The 18,215-nt window shown below is 43.8% G+C and overlaps 2 protein-coding genes across 8 annotated transcripts in view; one reads left to right on the top strand and one right to left on the bottom strand.

The window, feature by feature from the left end:
- RAB3D (RAB3D, member RAS oncogene family) overlaps nt 1–15,822 on the bottom strand; it is a 29,120-nt gene extending 13,298 nt beyond the window's left edge. For all 4 annotated transcript variants that reach the window (XM_044443383.1, XM_044443385.1, XM_044443382.1 and 1 more), the window contains exon 1: nt 15,567–15,822. The gene's annotated coding sequence lies outside the window, so the exon portion shown is untranslated. The remainder of the gene's footprint in view (nt 1–15,566) is intronic.
- Nucleotides 15,823–15,849: 27 nt separating this feature from the next.
- CCDC159 (coiled-coil domain containing 159) overlaps nt 15,850–18,215 on the top strand; it is a 55,050-nt gene continuing 52,684 nt past the window's right edge. For 3 of the 4 annotated variants that reach the window (XM_044443377.1, XM_044443379.1, XM_044443378.1), the window contains exon 1: nt 15,859–16,138. The gene's annotated coding sequence lies outside the window, so the exon portion shown is untranslated. Of the gene's footprint in view, nt 16,139–18,215 lie in introns of all 4 variants that reach the window. The other variant, XM_044443380.1, reaches the window with a different exon arrangement.

The following is an 18,215-nucleotide window of genomic DNA, read 5'->3' as shown; positions in this document are numbered from 1 at the left end:
ACCAGTCTTTCCAATAAGCTAGTGATGTACATGGCTGAGTGTGTGCACTACACTTGATCCTTCCCTTCTTGGCATGCTTCCCTTAGCAAAGATTGCAATCCAGCCAGACTGACTGGTCTGACTCTTTGGCAAAAAGTCATTCAGAAAAGCCACCTTTCTGGTTCTTGAAGCTTGATGAGCAATTAGGCCTACTGCTTCCCAGACTGCTGAGCAGAAGAAATCCTTGTTTAGGATCAAAGAAATGCAGGGTTTAGCACTGAATTCTTAACCCTTTCTTTGCAATTATAACTGACTTTCTACTTCCCACTCTAACACAAGGCTTTAAGTTTGGCTAGATAACCAGTTGAATAGAAGGACATTTAATCAGATAATACTTTTATTGGTTGAAAATCACATTTTGCAGCTCACATTTTGCTACTGTTTACTTCTAAATCAGCTTTCCACAAGCTGACGCCCTCCAGATCTACCATTCTGGCTGGGAATGATGGCAGTTTCAGTCCAGGCACCAGGTTTGGGGAAGGCCATGTTAACTGACCTCTGGAAGTAATAAGAGGATCTTAACACATGCCTAGTATGCAAAAATCCAGGTTCCAATCTATCTTTCCACTTCAACAGGAGAAGAATTTTCCCCAAAGCCTTGGGGAGCAAGATGGATTCTTGGTCTAATTTCACTATCATGCATCTTCCTAAATATCCCTACCCTCATAGAGACAATTTGGATACATACTTCCTTAACAAAAGTTCATTGTAAACAGGAATTACTGCTAGAAAACACAGCTAAGTTTATGGGCATCCCAAGAAACCACTTTTAAGGGTCCTGGAGTGACATGGTTGCTTACAGTGGTCAGATAAAATAGGCATCTTTTACCACCAGAGGACCATTCTGATATGAAGTACAGGGAGGACACCCAAATGCAAATAGGTCATAATTTATTTCTGAAAGAATCATGCTGTGTACAGAAGTGATGCCCTGTTAGCAAAATGACACAATCCAAGATCTAGGGGCCACATACTGTGGATTGTGCATGACCTAATCTAATTGGCACCCAGCAGAGTGGAGAGGGGCACACCTACAGAAATTGTATCTGGCTTTCCGCTGTTAATTGAACAAAAATCCTGCACAACTACAATGAGTTTATCGTTAAAGTCTATTTAACTGAAATGGGCAATTTTTGTTAGACAAGATTCCTGTCTAACAAAACCTCTAACCTACAGTCTGCAAAGAAAGGTCTCCACTGCTGCTTGAAATCTCTTCAATGAGAGAAAACTTTCAGAAAGTTTGTTTGTCAAAGGTGGCTGACTAATACTTGTTCCTGCCCTTTAGGTGATGCAGATGAGGAACTCAAGCTTGCGGCTGGGGATGGGAATGGGGAGAGAGCACAAGTTCTGCACAGTCGGCCTACAGTGTCCCTTAGCTGCAGCTCAGAAGTGTTAGAAGCCAGGTTTCCCCCTTTGCACTTTCAAAACAACAGACCATTCTTTGGAAAAGCTATTTATTCTCCAGTGTACATCCAGTAAACCCAAGCAACAAAGAATGCGTCTCTGAGCATTCACAGAGTATTGTGTTGAACCCAATCTAGCAAGTACTTCTGAGGGTTCTATTTCTGAGAACCCGCCTTCTCTGGGAGGATTCTCTGAGAACCCTGGGCCCCATTCCACCTTCTGCAAAAAAGTTGGTCAATAAATGTAATAAGTAAATAAAATGACTGGTAAGCAGTAGCCTCAGCCAAAAAAAATCCCATCTCCTTCTAAGGAGGAAAACCTGTTCTATCATGAACACCCCATGATATGGCAGAGTATTTCAGAACAAGGAACTAATTCCTCTATTGCCCCAAATCCTGTGTTACAAACTTCACTGCTTTTATTACTCCAGCAGGGTTGCCACCTTTCCTAGAAGAAATTCTAACATTTCTCATTTATATATGCTGAAGGAGGTAAATATGGGCAATATTTAAATATGATCTCTGAAAGTCACCTTAAAAATAATAGCAACCAAAAGGCCTTGACTCTAAAGCACCTTGTCCCCTTGCTGAGAGTGGGTTTATTTCAGGATAAGTCATTCCAAGATCCAAAGTTCTTTCTGACTTTCTGACAAAGTTCTACAAAATCTCATTCCCTGAAAACTTGTTTTTTTTTAAAGGTTCCCCATGCAAACTAAGGGGGCTTGCAACAGGAAATTTAGAATTGTTTATACTTAGAAAGTTTGACCATGTCCTGATTTACACATGCTTACTGGTATGAGTAGCCAACAAAAATCAGTACAATGGAGTATTGTAGAGTTTTATTACTGTTTTAAGCAAGTTCTATGGATGCCTGGGAATGCCTGGAGGCATTTTTCTTGCTAGAAAGGTGGGGTTCAATTAAAATCAAAATCTCAGTTATTACCACAATTAGGATTGAAGAAACCTATGAGCATAAGAGCCAATGGTGACTTTATCATATCAATAGCTCCTAAGCCTAGATAGGCATAGTATTTGCATAGACATTCCTAACTTTTGGCTATCATAAAAAGATGATTTTGGGGCCTGCTCCAGCTGGAGCTCTGCCTACCCCTCCAACACAAAGTGACATCTGCCACCAAAGCTCCTGTGGGAAGCATTCCAGGAGGGAAAGTGAGGGATTGGGGCATCATCCGACTCCTGCTCTGTCCTCTGCCCCCAGGCTCATCTACCACAGCAGCCTGGTGGCAAGGATCAAAAAGGAGGTGGTGATGATTGCCATTCCGGATGGCTTTAAAATGGGAGTGGACAGATTTCTGAGGGAGGAGGCTATCAGTGGCCACTAGCCTTGCTGGCTATGTGCTGCCTCGTTTCACCAGAGGTGGCATGCCTGCATATACCAGTTGCTGAGGAGCTCGGGCAGGCAGAGGCTTGCACGCATCCTACTCGAGGAACCCTGTGGGCAGCTGGTTCACCACTGTGTGTGCTGAGTGCTGGACTTTGGTCAGACCCAGCATGGCTTTCCTTATGATTCTATGTGATTTTGTTACTTTTATATTACTTGTAGGCAACCTTCTATTTCTATCCTGAAAGGTGGCATAATTGTAATGCGTGCATGTACACAAGCAGAAAGAATGGTTCAAGATCAAGTGATCAAGTAGGGAGTGCTTGTCTCCCTACTAGGTCTCATCCTCCAACTACGTCTGAATGTATACCCTGCAGCCTTAAGATTACAATGTAGTATTTTACCAGTAATGACTCTATCACTACAGACCAATTCATAATACATAATTTTAATACTGAAATGGTTTGATGTTTTGAATTTGTTAGCAATTCTTCACTGGCCTGCACTGGAACCAAACCAATGCAGGTCCAAACACATTTTGAAACTCAGTGGGGCGGGGGGAAGAGCTGAAGTACAATTTGTCAGGAGGGAAATGCAGGGAAAGTATTAACCACATCACTACTTTTCTATTTACAACCTCCCTCACTAAAAGCCATTTTGCTTCCCACTCAAAACAGCATATTATATTTCCCTTATATTTCCTTAGCTTATGATGCCCAGGGAGGGGACATAACAAGGTGGGCCAAATGTTGCTGAAAACAGTCAAAACCATATAGTCAGCCTGGGCAAATCCCAGTTCAGATTTGCACTAGGTGATCCTGGGCTGCTAGTTACTACCAGCTTACCCCATTTCACAGGTTATGAAAAGATACAACAGGGCAGGTAGAATTATCTGCACCACTCCAAGCAATCTAGAAGAAGCCCAGGATAACAATGACAATGAATAAATAAATGTGGTAGGATCTGCTGGGTCATCACAAAGTATTCTGGGGACCTTCTCTGCTTCCTCAGAGCATCTGAGATTACTGGTGCCTGATGCCTTTAGAAGGAAGCTGAAGGGCAGCACCACTACATGTTTGTGCATGTGCCACTGGAGAGAAGTGGGAACAAACCTTTCTCCTAACCAGCAGACCTAGACTGCTTAAATCGCTTGACATATGTGACCTTTTGGACAAGGCAAAGCCATTCAATCAACTGTCCCATTCTACCTCTCCTGAAACAGTAATGAGGACAAACATGCCCTTTCAAAACTGGGCTTTACGTGTATTGATAATTTTACAAATGTGAAAGGTACCATCTGCAAAAATGCTGCAGAGTGGAATGGGAAACAATTCCACAAGCCATGCTGCAGTCCAACTAGAACTGTCTTTTTTGGCAGCAACAAGGCAGAACTCAGCTCTGTGATGATCTTGCTGTTTTATCTCCTTTACTTCACTGAGGCTCAGGGAACCAAAGGGACCAGAAAAGATTTTGGCAATAAAAATCAGTGAATGCAAAACTTGCACTGGTGACATTTGCTAGATTTACCTTCCATGTTCTGTTTTCTATTAAAAATGTTAAAACATGGCATGAGTGGTGTCTGAGAGACTGGGATAACCTCATATTGCCAAAGGGGTAGCATTTATGACAAGGGGTAGCATTTATGACAAACACACACAATACACAGATGAATTAAATTAAACTAAATTTAATTGTTAACAATATCTGCTTATTTATCTGGCCAGGGCGACTTCTTTTATATTGTTATTTATTATTGCTATTTTTATATTGTTATTTTTGTATTTTATTGTGTTGTGAGCCGCCCCGAGGCTTCGGCAAGGAGCGGCATAGAAATGTTTTAATTAATAAATAAATAATAAATAAACTGGGGGAATAAGCAAAATTGATAAGAACAAATAAGCATGCGAGTGGAAAAGATCCATCCTCAAAGCTGGATTGCTAACCACAAAATATAGAACCTGAATGTTTGCTGCACTATGCAATGCTTGCAGGGTCAACCACGTTCCAATGGTTCTTTTGCTGTGATAGAGGTAGTCTTTATCCTGTTTAAAAATCAGAAGCACACTGTTTTGTGTATCCATGAACAAATTGTGAACATGCAGTAAACAAACCTTTACAAAATCAAGCCACCGTAACAAATTAAAACAATGGGAAATACTTGGCTCAACAATGCTGCAAATGAGAAGGATCTTGGGGTTGTAGATTACAAGCTAAATATGAGCCCACAATGTGATGCAACTGCCAAAAGGGCAAATGCTATTTTGGGATCCATTAACAGAAGTATCAGTTCTAAAATATATGAAGTACTAGTTCCACTATACTCAGCATTAGTCAGACCTCACCTGGAGTAGTGTATCCAGTTCTGGGCACCTAAGTTTTAAAAAGATGCAGAAAAGCTAGAAAGGGTGCAGAGAGTGGCAGCAAGGATGATTCATGCACTGGAGACAAGGCCTGTGGGGAAAGATTGAGAGAACTGGGCATGTTCAGCCTCAGGAAGGGAAGACTGAGGGGAGACAGGATAGCGCTCTGCAAGTACCTCAAAGGTTGGCACAAAGAGGAAGGACAAGCTCTCTTCTCATCCATTCTAGAGTGCAGGATATGGAAAAACAGACTTAAGTAGAAAAAAAACATTTAGACTAGACACCAGGAAGAATTTCTTCACTGTCACTGCAGTACAGCAATGGAACCTATTACCTGGGGAAGCTAGCTGTAGGCTCTCCCTTGCTGGAAAAATTCAAAAAGTTTCTGCACAGTCATCTGAGTGGGATGATATAACTTAAGTGTCCTACATTCAGCAGGTGGTTAGACCCAATGGCCTTCATGGCCCCTTCCAACTCTACTATTCTAAGGTTCTATGAAAACATAAAGTACACAATAAAAGCAAAACCAAAAACAAAACCCAAGGGTTAGAATGAAGAAATTAAAATCCAAAGTTGGGAAGTCTCTTTAAATGCCTTTTATTTTCAGCTGATCTGAGAGAAAATGAAAGATTTCTACAAAGATCCCTTGTTGCACACAACACAGAATTTGGCAGAAGATGCCACTTGTTAATCTCTCTACCATTATCACTTAAAAATAACAGGGAAAGCAAGTTTCTAGTTCTCATTTTTCTATTTCACATTTTGCAGACAGTGTCTGCTAGAAAGCTTCCTCAGAAAAAAACTGTTTCATAAGTTCATTAAGAAAAATGTATGCCAATTGCAAATACAATCTTAGCCATTTTGAAACTGTAATTTATTTATCTATGTTTACTTACATACAGCGTTATTGCTAAAAAGCCATAACGTGAAAGACTATACATATATGTAACTGAAATACATCAATATCTCACAGGAAAATACCATTTCAAATGGTGACAGCAAAAAGGAAGGTGTCCTAACAATCTTAGCAGAAGAAACTCTGTGGAAATAAATGAGTGATCAGCATATAAACTGCATTACACTGGGTTGCTAAAATAATAAACTTACAGTTTTCAGTTCCTTTGTTTTTTCTCCTTTAATATCAACAAGGTAAGAGAAGGACATGCTATTATCTTGATTTTTAGCAAGTCCTCCTATGAAAAAGTTTACGTAATGCAACACTTAAATCACATGGAGGGAGTAATTCCATGATCCACAGACAGAATCTAAAGGAACACAGGATGTTTTGGATTTTCAGATCAAAGGTCAGAGACAGTGCTTTATCCTTGGAGCAGGGAAATACAGTTGCAGGTGCCATCTGCTCTGCCTCCCAGCTAGGACAGAAAGAACACCCCAGCTGTTCCCTGAGGTTAGGAAAGTGACCGGGAACAGAGGAAAAGGGGGTGTCTGGAGAATTTGGAATCAACGAGAGTCAACTGGCCAGGATAGGAGCTGACTAGAGGCTTCTCCAGCCTCCTTCCCACCCACTCTGAAACACTCTGGCTAGGCAGGCAAAAAAACCTATCTGACAAATTGCAGGGCAAGAGAATGGGGCAGCAGAGGTCATCACCACTGGATGGCCATAAGCCTTTAAGTGCAGGCACTTATGGTATCCCCATAGAGTTGCACTCTAACTGTGCTTTAATTTTTTTTCCTTCAGGTTCTTCCTGTTGTTAATTGCAAAGTCATGCCTGATCCATCACAACCCCATGGGCAACATTCCTCCAGGCTCTCCTGTCCTTCACCATCCCTCAGAGTCCACCCAAGCGCACACCCACTGCCTCAGTGACTCCATATAACCACCTTATCCTCTGCTGTCCCCTTCTCCTTTTGCTGTCAATTGTTCTCAGCATCAGGGTCTTCTCCAGTGAGTTGTTCCTTCTCATTATGTGGCCAAAGTATTTGAGCTTCATCTTCAGTATCTGGCCTTCTAAAGTCACTCAGGGCTGATTTCCTTTAAGATTGACTGGTTTGATCTCCTTGCAGTCCAAGGGACTCTCAGGAGTCTCCTCCAGCACCACAGTTCAAAGGCCTCAGTTCTTTGGCGCTCAGCTTTCCTTATGGTCCAACTTTCACAGCATTGCAACTGGGAAAACCATAGCTTTTGTTGGCCAGGTGATGTCTCTACTTTTTAGTATGCTGTCTAGATTTGCCATAGCTTTCCTCCCAAGGAGCAAGCTTCTGTTAATTTCTTGGCTGCAGTCACCATCTGCAGAGATTTTGGAGTCCAAGAAAATAAAATCTGTCACTACCTCCATTTCTTTTGCATCTATTTGCCAGAAAGTGATAGGACCGGATGCCATGATCTTAGTTTTCTTAATGTTGAGTTTCAAGCCAACTTTTGTGCTCTCCTCATTTACCTGCCATTAGAGTGGTATTATCTGCATATCTGAGGTTGTTGATATTTCTCCCGGCAATCTTAATTCTGACTTGTGATTAATCTAGCCCAGCCTTTCACATGATGTGCGCTGCATTTAAGTTAAATAGGCAGGGCGACAATATACAGCCTTGCCTAACTCCTTTCTCAATTTTGAACCAATCTGTGGTTCCATGTCCAGTTCACATTGTTGCTTCTTGACCCACATATAGGTTTCTCAAGAGACAAATAAGATGGTCTGGTACTCCCATTTCTTTAAGAATTTGCCACAATTTGTTATGATCCACACAATCAAAGGCTTTAGCATAGTCAATGAAGCAGAAATAGAGGTTTTTCTGGATCTCTCTAGCTTTCCCCATGATCCAGTGTATGTTGGCAATTTGATCTCTACTTCCTCTGCCTCTTCAAAACCCTGCCTGTACTTCTGTAGTTCTCTGTAGTTCTCGGTCCACATACTGCTGGAGCCTAGCTTGTAGGATTTTGAGCAAAATTTTGCCAGCAGGTGAAATGAGCACAATGGTGCAGTTGTTTGAACATTCTTTGGCATTGCCCTTCTTTGGAATTGGAATGTAAACTGACCTTCTCCAATCCTGTGGCCTCTGTTGAGTTTTCCAAATGTGCTGGCATATTGAGTGTAGCACTTTTACTGCATTGTCTTTAGGATTTTGAATAGCTCAGCTGGAATATTGTCTCCTCCACTAGCTTTGTTATTGCTCAGACTTCCTAAGGTCCATTTGACTTCACATTCCAGGATGTCTGGCTTGAGGTCAGCAACCTCCCATAGTGGTTATCAGGGACATTAAGTTCTTTCTTGTATAGTTCTTCTGTGTAATCTTGCCACCTCTTCTTAATCTCTTCTGCCTCTGTTAGGTCCCTGCCAATTTTGTCCTTTATCATGCCCATCTTTGCATTAAACATTCCCTTCATATCTCCAATTTTCTTGAAGAGATCTCTGGTCCTGCCTATTCTACTGTTTTCTTCTATTTCTTTGCACTGTTCATTTAAGAAGGCATTCTTATCTCTTCTTGCTATTCCGCATTCAATTGGATGCATCTTTCCCTTTTTCCCTTGCCTTTTGCTTCCCTTCTTTCCTTAGCTTCCTCCGACAGCCATTTTGCTTTCTTGCATTTCTTTTCTTTGGGATGGTTTTAGTTGCTACCTCTTGTATAATGTTGCAAACCTCCGTCCATAGTTCTTCAGGCACTCTGTCTATCAGATCTAATTCCTTAAATCTATTTGTCCCCTCTACTGTATATTCATAAGGAATATGATTTAGGCTTAGTGCTTTTCCCTACTTGCTTCAATTTATGCCTGAATTTTGCAACAAGAAGCTCATGATCCGAGCCACAGTCAGCTCCTGATCTTATTTTTACTGACTGTATAGAGCTTCTCCATCTTTGGCTGCAGAGCACATAGTCAATCTGATTTCTGTGTTGACCATCTAGTGATGTCCATGTGTACAGTTGTCTCTCGGGTTGTTGGAAAAGAGTGCTTGCTATGACCAGCGTGTTCTCTTGACTATATTCTGCCAGCCTTTGCCCTGCTTCATTTTGTATTCCAACGCCAAACTTGCCTGTTATTCTGGTTATCTTTTCTTCAGGTATTTCATGTGAAATATTTATGGGGCATTGGAACAAGAAATTACCAAAGAGTATTTCTTAGCTTTGTTTACTACATAGGAGTTAAATAAATATGCTAAATTTGCTCTTTCTAAGGCATCAGAATTATTGTCCAATGCAAACTGAAAAGCACAGGCAGTGCAGCTACTGCAGGAAATGAGAGAAGGAAGCAGAGGACAATAGCAGTTTCCTCAAGAAACTCAATGCTAGAATTGGGGTACCGGACCCCTTGCAATCCTGAGTATTGAAAACCAAGCATACCCATCTTCACTACTCATACCTGTGTCAAATACCTACTTGCTGGATCAACCTCACTTATCAAAAGGCAGCCTTCCACAACTTGATACTCTCCAGCTGCTTGAACTTCAGCACCCACCAGCCCTAGCCAACATAGCCGATGATCAATAATGCCAAGAACTACACCTCAGAACAACTGGAGGGGACCAGGATGAGGAAGGCAGGGAAAGTCAAAAAGCAGATCTCCTGATTTTTGGCCTTCAGCTCCCAGCATTTCTGACCACTAGCCAGGCTGGCAGGGGCTTGTTGGAGTTGACACCCAGAACATCTGGAGATCTCCATCTCCCCACACCAGCTACAAGGTGGCTTTTGGTATGTGTGGGTGAACAGCTCCACCCCACTACTGACCTTGCATGGTTCTTCTTAGGCAGGTGAGGCAGGACAGGGGCAGCCTTGGATCCACTGAGGCAGATTCCTGAGTTAGGTGCCCTTGACAGGATCACTTCCCTCACCAAAGGCTTTAATCGGGACAAAGCATATTGTGTGTGTTGACTGGCTTGCCTAGGGCCAAGATGCGTGCATTTGGCACACAGAATGCCAGGAAGTTTGTCTTTTCAGCAATATTGGCAATGACCATAGTGAGCCATATGATTGTCACGGGTATGACACGACAACCTTCCTGGGTAAACCAGTCATGGTGGCTTGCTGTGTCATTCAAACCCAGCAAGGTGGCCTTTTTAAACAAACAAACAAGCCACCCTGAGAACCCAGAGTTTGTTTTAGGATTGGTCTTGCCCATGATGGCTTGTCATCTGAACCAGGTAGGGTGAGATTATCATGGGTTGTTGGGAGTGTCGGCAGAGCTGCTCGGCTAGAATAGCAAACACCCTGCCACTCCCTTTCATGAACTTGCCAGTGATTGCCCTTGCACTTTGGGTCTTTTTTTTTTTGTTTCATTTTATTTTCTGGAGACTCAAAGACAAGTGGTTTGAGTCAGCACTCTTTTTCTTTTTCTCACAGATACACAAGTGTGCACTTACCACTGTGTAAGTGATATGTGTAGCCTGGCCAGTTTGTCACTTTCAGTTGTCAGAGGAAGCCTACACAGAGCGCTGCCAATTGAAGAACCCTGGTAAAAGGTGAGCGCCGGAGGGGTGGGGGCAGCAGCAGAAGGTGCATTCCAAGAGGACAATGACTCCCCCTCAGCAATGTCATGCTCTCAGTTTCCAGTGTTGAACTCATGGATCTTGGCACCCTCCATCTTTTCAACACTTTGCTGACTCTACTACTCCAGAAAGAAGAAAGAAGAACTCCCCACTGTTTGTTCGCAGCACTTCCTGCAGCTCCCTAACTATTCTTTTAGACAGCTTAGAAATTTATGAACAAGGTCTGGAAAGTGAATGGAGGGCAAATCTGCATATCTAAAGGAAGAGTTAATGCAGCTGCAAATTTCCACTCCTTTTACTTTGTATTTACTTCAGAACTACTAAATTTGCAGGCATTTCTGCAGTTTTTTTAAATTTAGAGATGTTTTTTAAACTATTATAAATTGATTTGAAATTTGACTTTAGAATGTTAAAAAATATGTAGTAGGTTGACCCAGTAAATCCAATGTTTGCCATGTTAGATTTTTTTACTGTTAGTTTAAAATGTTAATAAAATATGTTTAAAAAAAGGATTGCACTGAAAAACCTTAACTTTCAAACAGCCAAAACAGATGTTAAAAACCAGAGTCAAGCAAGATTGTGAATTGTGAACATGGCATCTAAATAGCCTGAGTAAATAAAAAGCATCAGATGAAGGCTAGGTTGGCAGACACCCCTCCTTAAAGGCATAGGCCCCAGATGGGGCAAAGAATACCAAAGAACAACAGCTCAGCAACAGTAGCAGAAAGCCAGGGATGGGCAACTTTTCCCCCTTCAGTTTTGGTCTGCATCTCCCATCATTTCTGACTCTGGTGCACCCGCAGCTGGAGTATTGTGTTAAATTCTGGGCCCCTCATTACAAGAGGGATATAGCAAGGTTGGAATCAATGCAGCGAAGGGCTACAAGGATGGTGGCTGGTTTGTAGGGGATGCCATATGAGGGAACTGGTTCTTTTCAGCCTGGAGGAGACTCAGAGGGGATCTGATGGCGACATACAGGTTTGTGAGGGGATGTCACACAGGGGTGGGTACAGACCTGTTCTCCCATGCAGAGGAATGCAGGACACACTCCAACGGAGCAATGCTCAGGGAACCAAGGTTCAATTTCGATGCCAGGAAGTACTTTCTTATGGTTAGGATTCCTAGGGCATAGATTGGGCTTCCATGGGAAGTGGTTGAAGCCCTGTTGGTAAAGATGTTCCAGGATAGGCTGGACATGCACATGGTGGGCATGCTGTGAGCTGAACCGGTTGGAGCCAGGGGTCAGACTAGATGGCCCAGTAGACCCCTTCTGACTTGCTCTGTATCTATGTTTCTATCTCTTACCACTGGCTTTGCTTGCTGGGGCACAAATTGCCCATTCCTGGTCTAAAGATGTCCAGCCTCCAACTCAGATGGGCTACTTTTCATAGAAACTTCTGCAGCGCCAGGTCCACCACTGAGAAGCCCTGCTAAAGTATACTCACAGAACAGGAACCTCATGAGTTTCAAAAGCTCCAGAGATATGCTTTGCTTAATGACTTGTTAGCCTTGATTATTTTTAAAACCACAACCACAGGGTCCGCAGATTTTAGCCACTTTTGGTGGCCAGCAAAAAGAAGCTCCAGTGTTTCAACAGAACAGTGACAAAATGTAAGACCTAGCCCTGGACATGACAGCCATGGCTGTGCAGCAACCAAGCTACAAGACACTTGGTGCGCCTCCACAGTACTGCAACAAAGCCAGTGTTGAACCTTTCAACCCTCAAGCTGCAGCGAAGACTGGGATTATCCCTACAGTTGCTTTTCTGAAAATCTGCACAACAGCAGGGAAATCCAGTGTCCCCTTTCCAGAATCCAAGGTCCAGTGAGCCTCTTGTGTTCACTGGAAGGCAACACCACACTTGCCGTGGCTCACAACAGTAGCACCTGTCATTTAAAACTGATTTGCCTTGGACACTGCTCAGCTCTGCAAGAAATAATTAAACTGGATTACTAGTGGGTTAATTTTTTATTCTGATCATAAACCAAGCAAAGAACAATGGCAAGCAAAGCACTACTGGCATCAGTACATTCTTTCTTGCAAGCACAGAACCATGCAGGAAAAAGTTTTCCTTCTATGTATACTGTTTGAAGTTATGCTCAGGCCCTCTTCATTTTCACAGGTAGCTCCTCTGCTGAGCTGTAGCCAATTACAGGCACAGAAGACTGCTGATAATGCAGTCTGAACATACCTAAGAGTGTTTTTAAGGAGGGGATGCTGGGACAAAAGGTGAGGATATGCTGTGCTTCTAACTCAATTGTGAAAGCAAAACAGGTGTGACTGAGTTGACTAAGGCTTCAACTTGGGAAGAACTAGATGACTGCCACTGAGCATGTGCAAAGTACCTTCCATTTACCAGTCAGCTATAAACTCTGGCAAACATTTGGCATCTAGAAGGGCTTTTTGAGGCAAGCATGCATATCAACAACCTCAGATATGCAGATGATACCACTCTAATGGCAGAAAGTGAAGAGGAACTAAAGAGCCTCTTGATGTGGGTGAAAGAGGAGAGCGCAAAAGTTGGCTTGAAACTCAACATCAAGAAAACTAAGATCATGACATCTGGTCCTATCATCTCCTGGCAAATAAATGGGGAAGAAATGGAGGTAGTGACAGATTTTATTTTCCTGGGTTCCATGATCACCATGGATGGGGAATGCAGCCAAGAAATTCAAAGACTCTTGCTCCTTGGGAGGAAAGCTATGGCAAATCTAGACAGCATACTAAAAAGCAGAGACATCACCGTGCTGACAGAAGTGCATATAGTCAAGGCCATGGTTTTCCCAGTTGCAATGTATGGCTGTGAAAGCTGGACCGTAAGGAAGGCTGCGCGCCAAAGAATTCAGGACTCGCAGGAGTCTTCTCAATTGTGGTGCAGGAGAAGACTCCTGCAAGTCCTTCGGACTGCAAGGAGATCAAACCAGTCAGTGCTAGAGGAGATCAACCCTGACTACTCTTTAGAAGGCCAGATACTGAAGATGAAATTCAAATACTTTGGCCACCTAATGAGAAGGACTCACTAGAGAAGAGCCTAATGCTGCGAGAATAGATGGCAAAAGAAGAAGGGGACAGCAGAGGATGAGGTGGCTGGCAGAGGATGAGGTGGCTAGATGGAGTCATTGAAATAGTCGGTGTGAGCTTCAGTGGACTCAGGGGGATGGTGGAGGACAGGAAGGCCTGGAGGAATGTTGTCCATGGGGTCGCGAAGAATCGGACACAACCTCGCAACTAGCAACAACAAAATGCAATTTGCAGGCAACTGTGAATGCCAGCATCTTGTTGTATTCAAGTCTGAAGGAACTGGAGGGAGGGACAAGGCTTGTATGAGCTGTACCATTTGAGACAGTGGGTGGGGCTTGCATGATTGGATAATACTCTTCACATAAGGGGTGAATGCACTAAGCCAGAATTCTAGTTTTTCCTCTCTGCTGGGAGGTTTTGTTTTTTTGTATAGATGAACACTTACTTCTGTGGTCTTCCACCTGCTGTCTGAAGTGGTACAACCCAGATATAGTTTAACCATTTCAATGAGAAGCAGGCCTTAGCTTAGTGTTGTTTTGCTGGGCTTTTTATTAATATTCAAATACTGATTTAATTTGTCCTTACAGCCTTTTTAAATATGGAACAACATTTCTTTTCTGCTGTAGCCTGCTCACAGGATAAAAATCGGGGGGGGGGGGAATCCAAGCCTAGGCATTGGGAGAGACTACAGAAAAAAGGTGAGTAAATCTACACTAGCTCACCCAGGCACCCCACCCAAGCCATCCTGATGCAGGGAATTGCCACGTTTCAGTTCCTGAAAGCCAGGAAGAGGCATTCATTTTTGCAGGTGCCCTGCCCACCCTGAACGGTGGCTGCCTGGCACACAGATCCAGCTAGTCAATGTCTACCAAGTCCTGGTCATGCCCTAGCAGCACTGGATTTGTAACCTTGTGAGAGCAAAGGTGGGGGGCTGCCAGGTGTCCTGAAAATGTTGGGCCTGACCTACTCTTGTGCCTTTTACAACAGCTTGATTTGCAGAAATAAGCAGGTTTCAAAACAGAGGTAAGCAATATTAACCACTACCGTCTGCACATTAAACTGCTGTTAAAAGCCCAGGAAGAGAGGCTGGGAAAACAAGCGCAACTCTACCCATGGCTGTTAAATCCCCAGCTCCATTTTCTGAAATAAGCCCCACACTAACTTTGTACTTGTAAGTGCTGGACAAGTTCCAACATTAACCCAGAGATAGTCTGAAGTGGTTTCCTACATTCTTTTCAGGCCAGGATGGCAGGGGAGCCCTATAGATTAACATACACCCAATATCAAAATTTGGATTACGGCTACTCAGCTACCTTTGCCAATAGCCACTGAAGTTCAGTAAAGATAATACCGGGTAGTAACAGGTGCCACCACTGCCCCGAGTATTCCTTCCTTTACTGGGACAGAACGAATAGCTTATATACATGTCCATACAATTATAATAGTAAGTATGAAAGCATGTGTTGATGAAGGGCTATAACATTTTCTCTTCTCCATTCACACCCCCCGCCCCGTGCACAAAGCCCGACCCTTACTTTTTAAAGTGGGGGGGACAAGTGACCTTAAACGGTTTTTGCGACTTATGGAGGAGGAAGAAGAGAGGGTAAAGGGTGGTTCTTTTGGAATGAAGGAGTCGCAGCTGGCCCTCTTGCATCACCCCCAGAATATCCGCTTTGCCCAAAAGCAACGCCCTCCCTCCGGTAAACTCGGTCGTGTGCCTCGCAAATCCACCCCAAAGCTTGTACCGAAGGGGCAGTTTCCATCCGCGCAGCCTGGAGATTCGCTCTGGCGAGCAGCGGCGAACATCGCCCAGTCCCAAGCAATGCCAGCTATTCCAGAACACAAGCCTGGCACTGCAGCTCGCCATCGGACTCCGAGGAAGCAGCTGCTCCCTTGACTCCGCTCCGGCACCCCGAGAGAAAGGAAGCGCAGCTCGCTAAGGCAAAGAAGGACGTGGACATACCTCTCTTGGCTGCGGTGCGCAGGGAGCCTTTGCTTTGCTTCTTGCTGGAAACTGCCTCGCTAGCCAGATGTCGGAGTTGCAGGGAGCCGGAGCCGCTCGCTAACAATGGAGAGCAACGCCGCCCTGCCGAAATAGGAAGGTGTGCCCGGAGCTCCTCTCCGCAGCGGCCCTCAGCGATCGGCCTTCCACATCATCCAGCCTCGCCCACTGGAGGCGGGGCCGGCGGGAGGGAGCAAGCAAGCAACGGGCCCCGACCTGGTGCTTGCGTGCCTTCCCTGAGCCTGAGCGCCCGGCCCTTCTCTCGTCCCCGCCGCACATTTCGTTAACGTCGCAACACGCTGGCTATTTGCGAATGCAGCTGGTTGCAGAGGGCTCTGACGGGGTGGCCTGCCATCTGACTACGGATACGGATACTCCCCACAGCTGGAAGTTTCCTAAGCTGCTGCAAGATTTCCAAGGTTTTCCTCGCAGAGGTGCTTTACATCAGTGGTAGGACATTATTTCTGGCTACAGTCTTGCACCCATTTAGCCACTGGGATCAATGGTACTGACTCCTGAGGGAACAGGAACAGGTAAGCTTAACTGCTATGCAAAATGTATCTCGGGGGCTCGGAAGCTTGGGCTTGAGGGCCAATCCCGTCACTTCGGCGCTCCCAGCACGGTCACGCCCCTTTCCTTGGCGGGCGATCCAAGGTGGTTTCCCAACTTTTGTGCTGGCTTTGCTAAGGCCATTTAAGGCGCCACCACAGACACAAAATTAATGACGTTCAAAGCAAAGCCTTCTTTGTTTTCAGAAATTGCTGTGCCAGCACGAAGATGGCCTGAGTGAGCCCCCAACTCCTTTAGCTGCCCAACTTTGGCTTTGATACTGGCAGCCAGAGCTTTAAGCAAAAATGCGCTACTGTTTTTGGCTCCATAAGGTTTTCTTTCAGTCCCACTTACTGCTGCAATATGGCTATTGATATCTTCTCCCAAATGGAAATTCACCCTTAGGTGGAAAGAAGTTCAACATCCCTGAGCTAGCAGGAGTGCTTTGCATTAAAAAGAATCAAAGACAAAACCCTGTCTCTAGTTAAACTTCTGCATTGGGACTGGGCAGCTTATGGTTCTCTAGATGTGTCAGCCCATGATTCCCTTCACCATTAGTTATGCTGGCTAGGGCTAATTGGGAGCTGTAGGCCAAAACCTGGAAGGCCACAAGTTGTCCACCCTTGTTTTATTTATTTATTTATTAAAACATTTTTATGCCGCCCCATTTGCCGAAGCCTCGGGGCGGCTCACATCATCAAGTTAAAATAATTATAATATAAATTAAAAATATAAATATTAAATTAAAATACAACAATACAGTATAAAATAAGCCGCCCTGGCCAAATAAAACCAATAATGTTAACAGTTAAAATGCCGCTTGAATAAAAAGGTCTTTGCCTGGCGCCGAAAAACAAATAACGACGGCACCAGGCGGACCTCTCTGGGGAGCGCGTTCCATAACTTAGGCGCCACCGCAGAGAAAGCCCTCCTCCGAGTACCCACCCTCCTAATTTCTTTCATGGAGGGTTCCCGGAGAAGGGCCTCCCCCGCCGATCTCAAGGGGCGGCTGGGCATATATGGATGCAAGCGCTCCTTCAGGTAACCAGGACCCAAGCCGTTTAGGGCTTTATAGGTCATCACCAACACCTTGAATTGGGCCCAGACTGCTTGAGCTTGTTGCTCAATGTTGCTTGAGCTTCCTCTGGTTACTTCACCCCTCTCCATGATGAGGAGGCAATTTTCAAATTATTATTATTATTATTATTATTATTATTATTATTATTATTAAAACATTTATATGCCGTCCTTTGCCGCAGCCTCAGGATGGCTTACAAAAATATCAATATAAATGACAAAATAATACAAATCTCAATACCAACAATCAATAAACAATACATAATACAATAAATACTCAAAAATAAATCAAGTCAAACAAATAAATTAAAAGCAACTGTTACAAACCATTAAATATACTAATTTTTAAAATACCATTTAAATAAAAAGGTTTTAACCTGGTGCCAAAAAGAATATAAACTCGGCACCAGGCGAATCTCTCTGGGGAGCACATTCCACAATCTGGGCGCCACTGCAGCGAAGGCCCTACTCCGAGTAGATGTCCTTTTTACCTCCTTCAAGGAGGGTTCCCGGAGCAGGGCCTCTCCCACAGATCTTAAGGGACATGAGGGCATATAAGTTATCAGCTCAGGTGCTGTGAGTCAAAGAAGGACCTGCGCTAGAGTATACAAAAGGGATTCTGGCTTACTGGGACATTCTCATAGTTGGCTTGAGCTTGAGCTGAATTTCAGCCTTCCTGAAATTCTGCTTCCCGATAAACAGGGGGTCCTAATTCCAATAATAATAATTAATAATAATAATAAGGCTTCAGGGAGGAGTGGAGGGAGAAAACAATTGAAAATGGGTTTAGTGGTATCTGTTTCCAGAGTCTTCCACCCATTTCCAATTTTGCCAGAGGTAGGTGCATTGAAAAGTACATTAAAAACATAGCTGTGTTCCCCACAACCAAAAAAATCCAAAAATGTACCATGTAGTAATATTGTTCCTTAACATCCAAGCTGCTGAAGGTTTGGGATTTTGTAGCCCTTCCTCCAGCTATCTAAA

Source organism: Varanus komodoensis, unplaced genomic scaffold (genome assembly GCF_004798865.1).
Source record: "Varanus komodoensis strain SLA01 unplaced genomic scaffold, ASM479886v1 scaffold42, whole genome shotgun sequence".
Taxonomy (NCBI): domain Eukaryota; kingdom Metazoa; phylum Chordata; class Lepidosauria; order Squamata; family Varanidae; genus Varanus; species Varanus komodoensis.
This window is presented reverse-complemented; position numbering and strand designations above follow the sequence as displayed.